The sequence below is a fragment of the Orcinus orca genome, chromosome 18 (genome assembly GCF_937001465.1).
Source record: "Orcinus orca chromosome 18, mOrcOrc1.1, whole genome shotgun sequence".
In the NCBI taxonomy this organism is placed as follows: Eukaryota; Metazoa; Chordata; class Mammalia; order Artiodactyla; family Delphinidae; genus Orcinus; species Orcinus orca.
This window is the reverse complement of record NC_064576.1, coordinates 57,071,712-57,085,106: the sequence shown is the minus strand read 5'-3', so window position 1 is coordinate 57,085,106 and position 13,395 is coordinate 57,071,712. Positions and strand designations below refer to the sequence as shown.

The 13,395-nt window shown below is 43.5% G+C and overlaps 1 protein-coding gene across 1 annotated transcript in view; it reads right to left on the bottom strand.

The window, feature by feature from the left end:
• The window catches only part of GPALPP1 (GPALPP motifs containing 1), a 102,171-nt gene that overhangs the window by 21,581 nt on the left and 67,195 nt on the right, over positions 1–13,395 (bottom strand). The gene's annotated exons all lie outside the window — the stretch shown is intronic.

Below are 13,395 nucleotides of genomic sequence, written 5' to 3'. Positions count from 1 at the left end.
ACAGACAAATGGATAAAGCAGATGTGGTACATATATACAATGGAATATTACTCAGCCATAAAAAGGAATGAAATTGGGTCATTTGTAGAGATGTGGATGGATCTAGAGACTGTCCTACAGAGTGAAGTCAGTCAGAAAGAGAAAAACAAATATCGTATATTAACACATATATGTGGAACCTGGAAAAATGGTACAGATGAACCGGTTTGAAGGGCAGAAATAGAGACACAGATGTAGAGAGCAAACGTATGGACACCAAGGGGGGAAAGTGGCAGGGGTGGGGTGGTGGTGGTGGGATGAATTGGGAGATTGGGATTGACATATATACACTGATATGTATAAAATGGATAACTAATAAGAACCTGCTGTATAAAAAATAAATAAAATAAATTTCAAAAATTCAAAAAAAGAAAAAATAGATGCAGGGACTCATGTGGCTTTGGCTTCCCATCTTAGGGAGAAGGGGAGTGACTTAGGTTAAGCAGATAGTCTGTTATTGAGAAATTTAAATATGAGGAAGTTCAGAGGTTGAGTAGCTACAGTTGTGGACAGTTGCAGATACTGACTCTCCACACCCATTCCAATCACCTGCTGGCCTGGCTGTCTGCACCATATCACCCGAGAAACTACATTCCCAGAATCCTTTGCAGTTAGGCTCCAGATATATTTCAGGCTTCCCTGATTGGATGCACAACTGAAATGTTGACTTGGAATGAAGGCTATGGAGAGAGAATCAGGCTCTGAGTCATCTCTCGGCTGTTTTGGGTGATGACAGATGTTGCATCGTCAGACGACAGCTGTGCTTGTGGCTTCCCGAGTGGACAGCTTCCTAGTAGTGGCAGGGGCAGCAGCCATCTTGGCAGACTTGGCAGTTCTTCGGTGAGTATGGTTTTGGTTTGTGAGTCTACGTTTTTGAGTTTTTTAAATTTTTGTTTGGTCTTTGTCGACAGTTCTGTGAGTTCTTTATCCCCCTCAATAAATCTGGTTGTACTTAAACTAGCCAGAGAGGATTCTATTCTCAACTATTTTGGAAGTTGATAGTTCACTTTTTGTCTTGCGATATGATAAGCCCTTTACCTACATTATCTAATTTAATCATCACATGAACAAGAGATAAGTACTATTATTTATTTCTATTAGCAGATGAGGAAGCAACTTTTCCAATCTCTTCTGAAGGTAAAGAAGGGATATTATGGGAACTTTTTTTTTTTTTTTTTTTTTTTTTTTTGCGGTATGCGGGCCTCTCATTGTTGTGGCCTGTCCTGTTGCAGAGCACAGGCTCCGGACTCGCAGGCTCAGCGGCCATGGCTCACAGGCCCAGCCGCTCCGCAGCACGTGGGATCTTCCCGGACCGGGGCAGGAACCCGTGCCCCCTGCATCGGCAGGCGGACTCTCAACCACTGCGCCACCAGGGAAGCCCTTACGGGAACTTTTAATTATGGAAAGTTGCAAGAATTGTACAAAGAACTCTGGTTTACTTTTCAGATTCCCCACTTGTTAACATTTTACCACATTTGCTTTATCTTCTCTTTTTCTCTCCATACACAAACACACACACATGTACAAACACACACACACTATTTCTTTTTTCCTTCTGAACCATTTAAGAGTAAGCTTCAGACATGACAACCCTCAGTATATATTTTCTAAGAACAAGAACATTCACTTACATAACTACAGTACAATAATCAAAATCTGGAACTTAACATTCTATCCTCTAGTCTACAGACTTTATGCTTTTTCTACTGTTCCAATAATGTTATTTATAGAAAAAATAAAAATAATATCTTTTTTTCTGGTCCAAGATGCAATTCAGACTCACAAATTGCATTTAGTTCTCAAAGCCAATTTAGTCTTCCTTAACTGGAACAGTTTTTCAGGTTTTGTCTTATCCTTAATAATATATATATATATATTTTTTGCGTGTGTGGTACGCGGGCCTCTCACTGTTGTGGCCTCTCCCTTTGCGGAGCACAGGCTCCGGACGCGCAGGCTCAGCGGCCATGGCTCAAGGGCCCAGCCGCCCCGCGGCATGTGGGATCCTCCCGGACCGGGGCACGAACCCGTGTCCCCTGCATCGGCAGGCGGACTCTCAACCACTGCGCCACCAGGGAAGCCCTATCCTTAATATTTTTGACGTACACAAGCCAATTATTTTTTAAATGTCTCTCAATTTTGGATTTATCTGTGTGTTTCTTGATGGAATAGTTTTAAATATACACATTACATGTGCATTGCAAAGAATTCAGAGAAGTCTTTCAAATAGAAATAAAAATTGCCTCTTTTCCAACCCCTTCACCGTAAATAACTGTTGTTAACAACTTGATTCTTCGAACTTTCTAGTTCAAAATGTTGCTTAAAAATAATTGCTTTGAGTATGCATTGCTAAAAGTTTAAAAACATTTCTTACTTTCCTAGGTGGCTGAAGTAACATCAGCATCTTAAAATTAATAATAGTTCCTTAATATTATCTAACACCCAGTCCATATTCAGTTTCCCATAATTGTTCCAGAAATGCCCTTTAGAGTTCATTTGTCCATACCAAGACTCAGCCCAGAATCAGACATTTGTCACTGGTTGCTATGTCCTCTAACTCTCTTTCATCCTGAAGAGTCCATAAGGTTGAATGGTAAGAAACAGTATGGTAAGAAAGCACTAACCTTTAATGTTGACCTTGGGAGTCTGTCAAGAAGAAATATTTGGCTGAAGTTCCAAGGGATCAGAAGTCATTCCTATGGCAGCAGTGAGAGTCCTCACCGCTGTGGACCAGGTCAGGTGACTCAGGACCTGGCTGTTCAGGTAGATCACCTCTCTATGCTTTGATTTTCTCTTTTGCAAAGCAAATAAGAGAGTACCTAGTCCCAGGGTTTTGTGAAAAAAAAAAAACCCAACTAATCATTGATCAAATATAAAGTATTAAATACAAATATACTTGCTATAAGAAATTACATCTAAAGCAGACAAGGGGAAAACTCAAGCCACAAGGAATTGGATAATGAATATTCAACTCACACAAAGGAAGAAAAGTCTGTAGTCTGAAGATATTTCTTCTTTTGACTTATTTTTCAATTTTTTTCTTCCAGCGTTTTCTTTTTCATATCATACTGGCAGTAGGTGAGACCAGATAAGTTAATGGAACACAATGGAGCAACATTATATTTATGGACCTGGCGTCGTGGGAGTGAACTGACAGCTATGACACGGGAGAACAAACACTGAACAATGTTTCACAAACCTTCTTTCATGTCAGCAAATGCTATGGCTATTACTTTTAAAGGAGACTTCAGTTTGCTTTGAGATTTATTCTATGACTTTATTACCTAGAGAAAGGAATCGTTTGTTTACTACTCCTTTGGTTGTAAGCACGTTAAAAAGTCGAAAAATGAGACATAATTAATGATGACTTATGGATCTTTGTACTAGGTGGAATAGTGTCCCCCCAAATTTATATTCACCCAGAACCTCAGAAGGTGACCTTATTTGGAAGTAAGGTCTTTGCAGATGTAATTAATCAGATTAAAGTGAGGTCTTTCTGGATTAGCGTGGGCCCTAATTCAATGACTGATATCATTACTGGAAGAGGAAATTTGGACGCAGACACACTGAGCAAAAGCCATGTGATGATGGAGGCAGAGATTGTTGTGATGTGTCTTCAAGCCAAGGAGTACCAAGGACGGCTGGCAGATCTCCCAGAAGTTAGGAAGCAGCAAGGAAGGATCCTCCCTTAGAGCCTACAGAAAAAGCATGCCCTGGGGACACCTTGATTTTGGACTTCTGGTCTCCCAGAACTGTGAGAGAATAAATTTCTGTTGTTCTAAGTTTTCCAAGTTTGTCTCCATTTGCCACAATGGCCCCAGAAAACTAAGACAGCCCTGAGGTGTCATATGCTGCTGGGCTTTGGAGAGCTGATTCATTATAACCAAAATTCGCCAACTGCTTTATAAACTCAAATTTCAACTTATTAATCTCCAGTGAGAAATAGCTGGCAGGATAACAAGCATTCTCTTGGGGAACACCAACCTGGTATATAGGCCTAAATTATACATCAGGAAGGAGAAGGAGAAATTAATATTTATCCAGCATCTGATATGGTTCAGGCACCGTATGTGTCACAAATAAAGTTACAACGGTGATACGTGTCATAAATAGTTACAACTGTGCTTTGAAAAGAGGTATACTGTGGACATGAAGGAGATCAAAGAAAGTGAAGCTGAGGAAAGGATCTGGAGGAAGAATAGGAATTAACAAGGGGAAGGGGATACAGGAGGACGGCAGGTACAAAAGGCTTCTGTGTTCAAGGAACTGAAAGAAGGGCCAGGGGTGGGGGTTTGGCTTGTACAGTGTGAGGCAGGGGGGAAAGTAAGGCGTGATACGTGCAGGGGCTCCCAGATGGGCTCCAGGCTCATGTCTTTCTCCTAAGGACGATGAGGAGGTGTTAAGGTTTGCTATACAAAGGAGTGACCTGATGATTTGCATTCTCAAAAAGATGACTCTGACAGCAGCTGGGGTACAGGTTGGAGGGAAGGGGAGAATGTGATGCCAGCAAAGGATTCAGGGATTAGGACTGGACAAACCACACTCAGCAGACGCTCTGTGAGACCCTATGAGAGTGAGCAAGAGGCCAGGCCCCTTTTCCCCCAGTGCCAGGAGTCCCCCCAAACCATACTCCTCCCCGTAGAGCCCGACCTCCTCTTGGACAGAACTAGGCCAGAGCGTTTGCCTAAGTTATCCAAGCAGAGAGGAGGTAACTCAAGTGGTTATTGAGATCATGGGACTGGATTAAGATTGTGGTGCTGGACTAACTTTTTACCCTTGCTACCCCAAATGATGTGAGTTCGTAAGGTCAGATTTGTTATGGGATACGATGGCCTAACACTCTATTCATACATCTGAGTGCTGTGTGAGCGAATTCACAACCCTGACACAGGTGAAGAATAAACATTTATCAATGTACCATAAACATCCTTTCAGGTCAGAATATATACATCCTGGGCATTCTTGTGTGAATGTACTGCCATTTATTTAACTATTTTCTTATTTATCCATAAACAATCTCTCTCTGGTGTTTGTTATTACACCAGCACCTTGAATGTATATCTAGATACTCTTCTGAGAGATTCTTCTATGGCATAGAGCCTCAGGGGGAGGATTTCCAGATATAAGAGGAAGCATATTCAACCACTGATAGATCCTGGCAAACTTCCTAAAAGATTTCCTGATACCATAATTCTATCAATAGTCAGGGCACGCCTTCACAATTATTTCAGCCTGGGTATGATATACACTACAGTTGCACACATGTTATCTAATTTTTGCGTAAAGTTTTTTTCGGATTATAAAAGTTATATGTGTTTCAGAAGAATGGACAGAATTTCTTTTCACTTGATCTATCAAGGAAAGCACTGTGTATGCTGGGCTGAGATGCACGATGCGCTGCACGGGGCGAGGGATAATTCTCCCCCTGGGATGTTCAGGTGAGAAACTCCCTCAGGAGGATGGGCTTCTGCCTTTGCTGAGCTTGCATTTCAGAGTAAGCCCTGAGCCAGAACGGAACCTCTGTGTTCCAGAGGGGAGAATTTGAAGGTGGCAGGTGGGATGGGGATTCTGAGAGGAAGGCCCCCGAAGCCAGTGACAAGAAAGCCTGCGCAGGGGAAGGACGGAGAGGTAAACCCCGGACGCAGGGTAAGTAGAAAGGATTTTGGAAGTGAATGTACCATTTCCTAGAGTTCATAAATTCCCTTCTTTTTTGTGTTAGTTGTGCCTCAGAATATGTATTTAACCTCTTTATTAGAGGTTTTGTGAGTTGATGATTTCTGGCCTTTGTCCCAGGAAGGCAGCTGCACAGCTTTCATGAGTTGTTTCAACACAGCGAAGAGAAGCCAGGAGAGCCAATCTCTGATGGCAAGAGTGGAAGAAGGTGAGGAAAGGTTGCCACTGATGGATAAGAAACCTATCTGCAAGCTTGCTCTTGGTACTATTCTAGGGAACACATCTAAATCTGCTTTGCCCTCCCTTCAAAACCCATGTGAGCAAGTGAAGAGGCAGGGGATCACTTAAATGTAAGACTGAGTCCCAAGGTTTTAGTCACACCTCTGGAAAGGGGTCTGGGAATCCTTGTAGACGGTCCCAGAAGGGTTTAGGTGTTGTGCACCTGTGCAGAAGAGATGGCCAGGGACAGCTGGGCGTCACCAGAAAATGCAACAAGGAGCAATGGGAGGAACAACCTGGGAAGTGTGAGAGCCACTGGGGAAGTAGGGGCCACCTGAGAGCAGGGAGGGCCTGCCTCTACCTGGGCTGGTCAGGGGAGTCTTTCCAGAGAGCACAGCACCTGAGCTGAGTTTGAAAGATGGACAGCAGATCTCCATAAAGACCGGGGTGTGGAAGGGTGAGTCTGATCCCTAGGGCTGCAGTCACAGAAATGTATTCTGCCACAATTCTGGAGGCCAGATGACCGAAATCAAGACGTTGGCAGGTTGAACGCTTCCCCGGAGGTTCTGGGGGAGACCCCCTTCCTTGCCTCTTCCGCTTTCTGGTGGTTACTGGCTTCCTTGGCTTGGGATCACATTACACCAGCCTCTGCCTCCATCTTCACGCTGGCCTTCTCTTCTGTCCCTTTTAAGTACATTTGTCATTGAATTTAGGGCCCACTTGGATGACCCAGCATGACCTCATCTCAAGATACTTAAATCAATTACATCAGCAAATAAGGTAACATTCACAGATTCCAGGGGTTAGGATGTAGACAAGTCTTTTGGGGGTGGGACACCATTCAACCATCAGAGGGCACTCCATTCAGAGCATCTCTGGGAAGAACACAAAGTCCTTAACAGAAGGTCCTGAATGATCATGACCCGGCTATCTTTCAAGTCCTAACACTCACTATTTCCCCTGACCTCAAGGTGTGATTAACTGCTTTTATTTCCACCAATGAAAGGTTCTTCCATGTCTCCATGTTTTGTACATGCTGTTCCCTCTTTCCATTTCAATGAATCAAGTTGGATGGTGGAAGGAGAATCAATAGGATGGAATATTTATAGGGAGCAGGTTTAGGGGGTGAGGCAAACAGGCTTTATGGTTCCAAATGTTCATATCTCCTCAGTAAAATCTTCCTTTGGACAATCTAGCTACGTTCGGGAGGTCCCTTTACCATTTTGCCTGACTTTAAGCAAGTCACAATTAAAAGGTTTATTTGGGTGAAATGTAAAGAGTTCCTCTCTGAAATTTGATTTCATGTTTACTCATGAATAGCAGCTGCTCTCAAAAGAGGTTCACTTTTGAGTAAATTAGAAGTCTGTCTCTGAGCACATAATACCCTAAAGGTTTGTTTTGTTTTGTGTCTCAGGAGAAGTAGGGCAGAATGAGCTGGATACTCATAAGGCTGCAGGTAACTTGTTTTGAGCGCTCTCAGCAGACTGGAGAACAGCAGCTGAAGTGCAGAGAGAGGGGCTTGAATTTCACTGGGAATTGTCAACACGAAGCGAATGACGAAGATGCCAGCCACAAGATCAATGTCTTCATATCTTTCTTCTATTGCCTCATTGAAATTAAAGCCTAAAGTGAATTATGAAAATATACAAGCAAACGTCTTCTGCCTTGGATTTATGCCTGGCGTGCTGTGAAGTTGTGGTGGGATGATTGCTTATGTATTATGCATGCTATACTGCAAAGGAGGGACTTTAATATGTAATATGGAGTTTCCATGTGATAAAAATGGGTCTATCAACACAAAGGCAGATGAAAAGGGCATTGCTGATAAAAGATCATAAATAGATGAGGAGAAGTGAAGAGGCAGGGAAGAAAAAGAAGCCAATATGGGCCAGACACAGAAACGGTATAGAATATCTGGTGCACAATCAGAGACACATATTTTGGGGGGATGTGGTACACAGAATTTTAAGATGACCACCCAATGGCCTTGTATAATCCCTCCTTTTGAAGGTGGGCAGGATCTGTGAATATGACGTGTGTCACTCCTGTGATGGGGTTGCGTACTTATGGCGAAGGTTAAGGGATTTTGCCCATCAGTTGATTTTGAGTTAATCAAAAGGGAAACTACCTGGGTGGATCTGAATCAGATGAAACTCTTGAGAGTGTAAGGTTCTCCTGCTGGCCTTGAAGCAGCCATCATGAGTTCTATAACTGCAAGGAGAATTTTGCCAGCAACCAGGTAAGGCTGGAAGAGCACTTGGAGCCTCAGGTGAGACTCCATCTCCTGGCACTGACACCTGATCGCAGCTTTGCGAAACCCGGAGCAGAGGACCCAGCTATGCCACATCAGGTCTCCCAAGATACAGAAACTGTGGTCTAATAAATATGTGTTATTTTAGGGGGCTCCATCCCAGGTGATTTGTTACACAGCATCATGCTAGGTGCTGGGGATAGATACAATGGTCCCCAAGGCAAACACAACCCTGCCCTGCAAGGGACACAACAAGGAAAGAGATGACCATGGCTGATGTGTGAGGAAAGGGAGGTACTTTTCAATTAACTCCTCCTATTGCCCCTGTAGAGATTCTTTCACTACAGCCCCTCTGCCATTACGCCTGCAGGGAAGCGGAACAGGAAATTTGGAAAGGAAGGGAATATGACGTGGGCGAAATCCCTGCCGGGCAGGCAGGGAAGGAAAAACAAATCCTGTTGGGTTCCGAGAGGTGAGGCAGAGGAGAAAGAAGGCAGGGGAGGCAACCACGTGGGCTGGTCCCCCCTCTCCTTCATCCTCCCCAAAGTTGGGGGAGGGGAGAGGTTTTAAATAACCGGAAAAGTTCTGGGGAGATTTCAGAGTAAGGGGTATTGTTCCTCTCTTTTCTGGATAAATACTGGCACATTATTAAGTGCCCTGAGGTAAGTGCTGAATCCATCACGCACCTGCTTAGGTGGTAAGCTGGAAATAGATCTAGGCAGGGGGACGGCCAGAAACAGGGCCCGTTCCCTCCTCTCAGGTCTGCGACCTGATCAACAGTCAGCTCATTCAGTCCCACTTGCTTCTCTTGAGACACAAGATAAACTAAACCTTTAGGACGTTTATGCGCTCAGAGGCAAACTTATAATTTATTTAAAAGTGAACAACTTTTGTGAGTAGCTGCTATTCATGAGTAAACATGAAATCAAATTTCAGAGAAGAACTTTCCACATTTCACACAAGAAAGAGATGGTTTTCAACCAGAAGAGAACAGGGTACCTTTAACTAGCAAGCGGAAGTGTTTTCTCTCATTAGTGTGATGGTGGCTTGAAGGCAAGATCAGACCACTATTAGCAAATAATGGAATCTTTTTCGTCTTCTTTTTTTCCTTAGCATCTGAAAGTATCTGGGGTATAATTGGCCCCAATAAAAGCAGTAGCAGGGGTTTTCAGTGGGTGCAATTTTGCTCCCCAGCAGACATTTGGTAGTGTCTGGAGACATTTTTGGTTGTCAGAACGGGGGCGGGGGGATGGTTGTGCTAGTGGCATCTAGTTGATAGAGGTCATCGATGCTGCTAAACATCCTACAGTGCACAGTACAGTGCACAGGACAGGCTTCCTCACTAAAAACTATCCAGCCCCAAACGTCAGTGATGCCACTGAGAAACGCTGCCCTGGGGAAAGCACGAGTTGCTAAGGAAGCACTGATGAGGATCCCCCACTCAGATGAAGGTGAAAGGGAGGAGAAGGGAAGGAAGGTTACAGACAGGGACTGGCCTGAGCAAAGGTCGTGGGGTACCTAGAGTTGGAGGCGACTGAGAGACAGGAGACCTCTGCAGAGGTGAGCCGTGCACAGACTCTGGACTTCATTCCAAGGACCTGGGGGAGACGTTAGGGGTTTTAGGCACAGAGCAAGTTTGCCCTTTACAGCTTACAAAGGAATTTCAACTGCTTCTCATTGGATCTTCATAATAACTCGGTGAGGAAGGAATTGAAGCTGTTATTATTTCTATTTAAAAAGATACCTGTATTTCTTGACTTTCCTCACACAAACTGCCCTCCTGCCTGTGGCAGGAGGAAATGCCGATGGAAAGAAGGGACAGATGCTTTCCTGCCTTTACGTGTGGAAGTGGCAAAGCTGGTAACTGCCTGACTCTCCCACGGACCATCAGTGTGTTGATTTTGCTCTGCTTATAGGTCCTTTGGTGAACCACGACTAGGCGACAGCTACTTCGAACCACACAGTTAAATCAAGTTCAAGTTCTGCTCTGGCAACTGCCTGCACAAGAATTGTTGTGGGATTAGTGGAAATAAAGATGGACCATGAGTTCATATAGACATAAGTAGAATTATCACTATGGGAGCATGATTAGCTTGTCAAAAGTCAATGGGCTGCGCACTACGGAGAACAGCATGGAGGTTCCTTAAAAGACTAAAAGTAGAACTACCATATGATCCAGCAATCCCACTCCTGGGCATGTATATGGAAAAAATGAAAACACTAATTCGAAAAGATACATGCACCCCAATGTTCACAGCAGCACTGTTTACAATAGCCAAGACATGGAAGCAAACCAAGTGCCCATCAACAGAGGAATGGATAAAGAAGATGTGGTACATATACACAAGGGACTATTATTCAGCCATAAAAAAAGAATGAAATAATGCCATTTGCAGCAACATGGATGGACCTAGAGATGATCATACTAAGTGAAGTAGGCCAAAGACAAATATCGTATGATATCACTTATATGTGGAATCTTAAAAAATGATACAAATGAACTTATTTACAAAATAGAAACAGACTCACAGACATAGAAAACAAACTTATGGTTACCAAAGGAGGAAGGGGAGGATAAATTAGGAGTTTGAGATTAACAGAAACATACTACTCTATATAAAATAGATAAGCAGTAAGGTCATACCGTATAGCATGGGGAACTATATTCAATATCTTATAATAAACTATAATGGAAAAGAATATGGAAAAGAATCTGTATATTTATATGTATGTAAAACTGAATCACTTTGCTGCACACCTGAAACTAACACAACATTGTAAATCAACTATATACTTCAATAAAAAGAAAGTCAATGGGCTGTGAAACCTTATTGAACCAGATGTTAATTAATCAGTGTGGAAAGATAAGCTGCACAGAAGGACAGGTTACCTTATAACTGGGGTGAAATACTGGTATTCAGATAGAAGAAGGGCAGCACATTTAGAGCAACCTGCTTAAAGTATGGCTCGTTCATATCACTGACTTTCAGAGCATCTCCTACTCTTTGTCTGCAACTGGACTGCCCTGAATTTGCAATGTGCTGGCTTTTCCTGGGAGGCACAATGCAATGAGCTTTCTCCACAGACTCTATGTATAAAGTCCTCCAACCGCGCAGCAGGTGAAGGTGTAGTGTTTTGCCTTCTGTTCTGCAGGTGGTGAAGAGGAGGATTCTGTGTATTCACTGTCCAGGGCAACGACTGCTTAACAACTTCTCTGATATATCTGAGAGATATTTGCCAATAAATATAAATTAAGTGAAAACCAGAATAAATTCAAGAAATAATTTCCATCAGGAACTATGATTGTTCTTCATCGTTTAACTTCGGGGACTATGCTAAGTCCTCTGAACTTATTTGCCTTAATTGTAAAGGACACACGCAACACCCCTGTGCTCTAGAACCTTCAGGGGCTCCTTCCATTGTCAAAATTAAATTCAAATGCCAGGCACACAAAATAGTTTACAATCTGACTCCGCCTACTCTGCCTTCCTTCCTCCCCATTTGGGACCCCAATATGGAAGCAGTGCAGAGGCCACATCAGGGGCCCTGCTACTCCTCCCTTGGGATGCCCATTTAATGCCTCCTTCTTTCTTTTTTTTCTTTTTTTTTTTTTTGCGGTACGCGGGCCTCTCACTGCTGTGGCCTCTCCCACTGCGGGGCACAGCTCCGGACGCGCAGGCTCAGTGGCCATGGCTCACGGGCCTAGCCGCTCCGCGGCATGTGGGATCTTCCCGGACTGGGGCATGAACCCGCGTCCCCTGCATTGGCAGGCGGACTCTCAACCACTGCGCCACCAGGGAAGCCCTAATGCCTCCTTCTTTCTGACAATTGTTAGACAACGTTAGAAACTGCCCTTCCAGACATCTATCCGGAAGATGTCTCTGGATCACTTCAAATGATGAATTGGTTGAAGGTGTAGGCAAAATGACTGTGCTTGCAAACCCAGATTTTGGGAACCAGAGCCAAGCTCCTTGTCCTTTGACCTGTACATGAATGTCAGTTTGATTCTTTTTGTTTGTTTATTTTACATCTTTATTGGGGTATAATTGCTTTACAATGCTGTGTTAGTTTCTGCTGTATAACAAAGTGAATCAGCTCTACGTATACATATATCCCCATATCCCCTCCCTCTTGAGCTCCCACTCTCCCTATCCCACCCCTCTAGGTGGTCACAAAGCACCGAGCTGATCTCCCTGTGCTATGCGGCTGCTTCCCACTAGCTATCTATTTTACATTTGGTAGTGTATATATGTCAATGCTACTCTCTCACTTCGTCTCAGCTTCCCCATCCCGTCAGTTTGATTCTGACATTGGTCATTTGCAAGTACTGTTCAGCTCACAAGGATCCCCTGCTCTGGGGAACTGCCATCCCGATCCACAGGTCTCTGGAGTGGACCTCTGGCAGCTGTATTTGCATCATAGGATCCATAGTTTTTAGAGCTAGCACTTGACCCTGTAAAGGAATCTCTTTTCTGGAAATTTTTAATTGAGATCCAGGAAGAATTAGGTGGTACACATTAGGTGGCTGGAGCTGCAACTTACAAATTTAACAGCCATGAAGCAGCCACCTTCACTGTGAACCTGCAGAGGATGCAGAGGAAATAAGTCCTCGGAGAGAGGAGTGTAACAAATCCATATGGAGAAGCAGAGATGAGAGATGGAGAAAGAGACCTAGAAGCTTTGCAGACCTTAATTTCAGTAGCTTTCTGAAGCCCAGCCCAGCCACATTCCTGTGCTTGTGGACCAGGAAGTAACATCGTTATCTTTACAACAAATCCTTGCCTTTTCATTTCTGTCTTACTCAGTTGCAGATTACAGCACACTAGGCTCATTTAATGGTGCAAATCCCCCCTCCTTTTCCTCTTTCATCTTCAACCTCCATTTTCTTACCTCAATTCCACTGCTTAATAGTAATCCATTGTGACTATAACACAAGTTGTTTATCCATTTTCCAATGGTTGGACACTTAGGTTGCTTCCTTTTTATTTTTGTTTTTATTTTTTAAAATTTTGGCTGCGACATGTGACTTGCAGGATCTCAGGTCCCCGACCAGGGACTGAACCCGGGCCACAGCAGTGAAAGCACCAAATCCTAACCACTAGACCACCAGGGAACTAGGCTGCTTCCTTTTTAAAAAAAATTTAAAATTTCCTTTTTTGCTATTTCAAAGGAAGCTGCTAACAATATTCTTGCGTATGTCTACAAGTGCACATAAT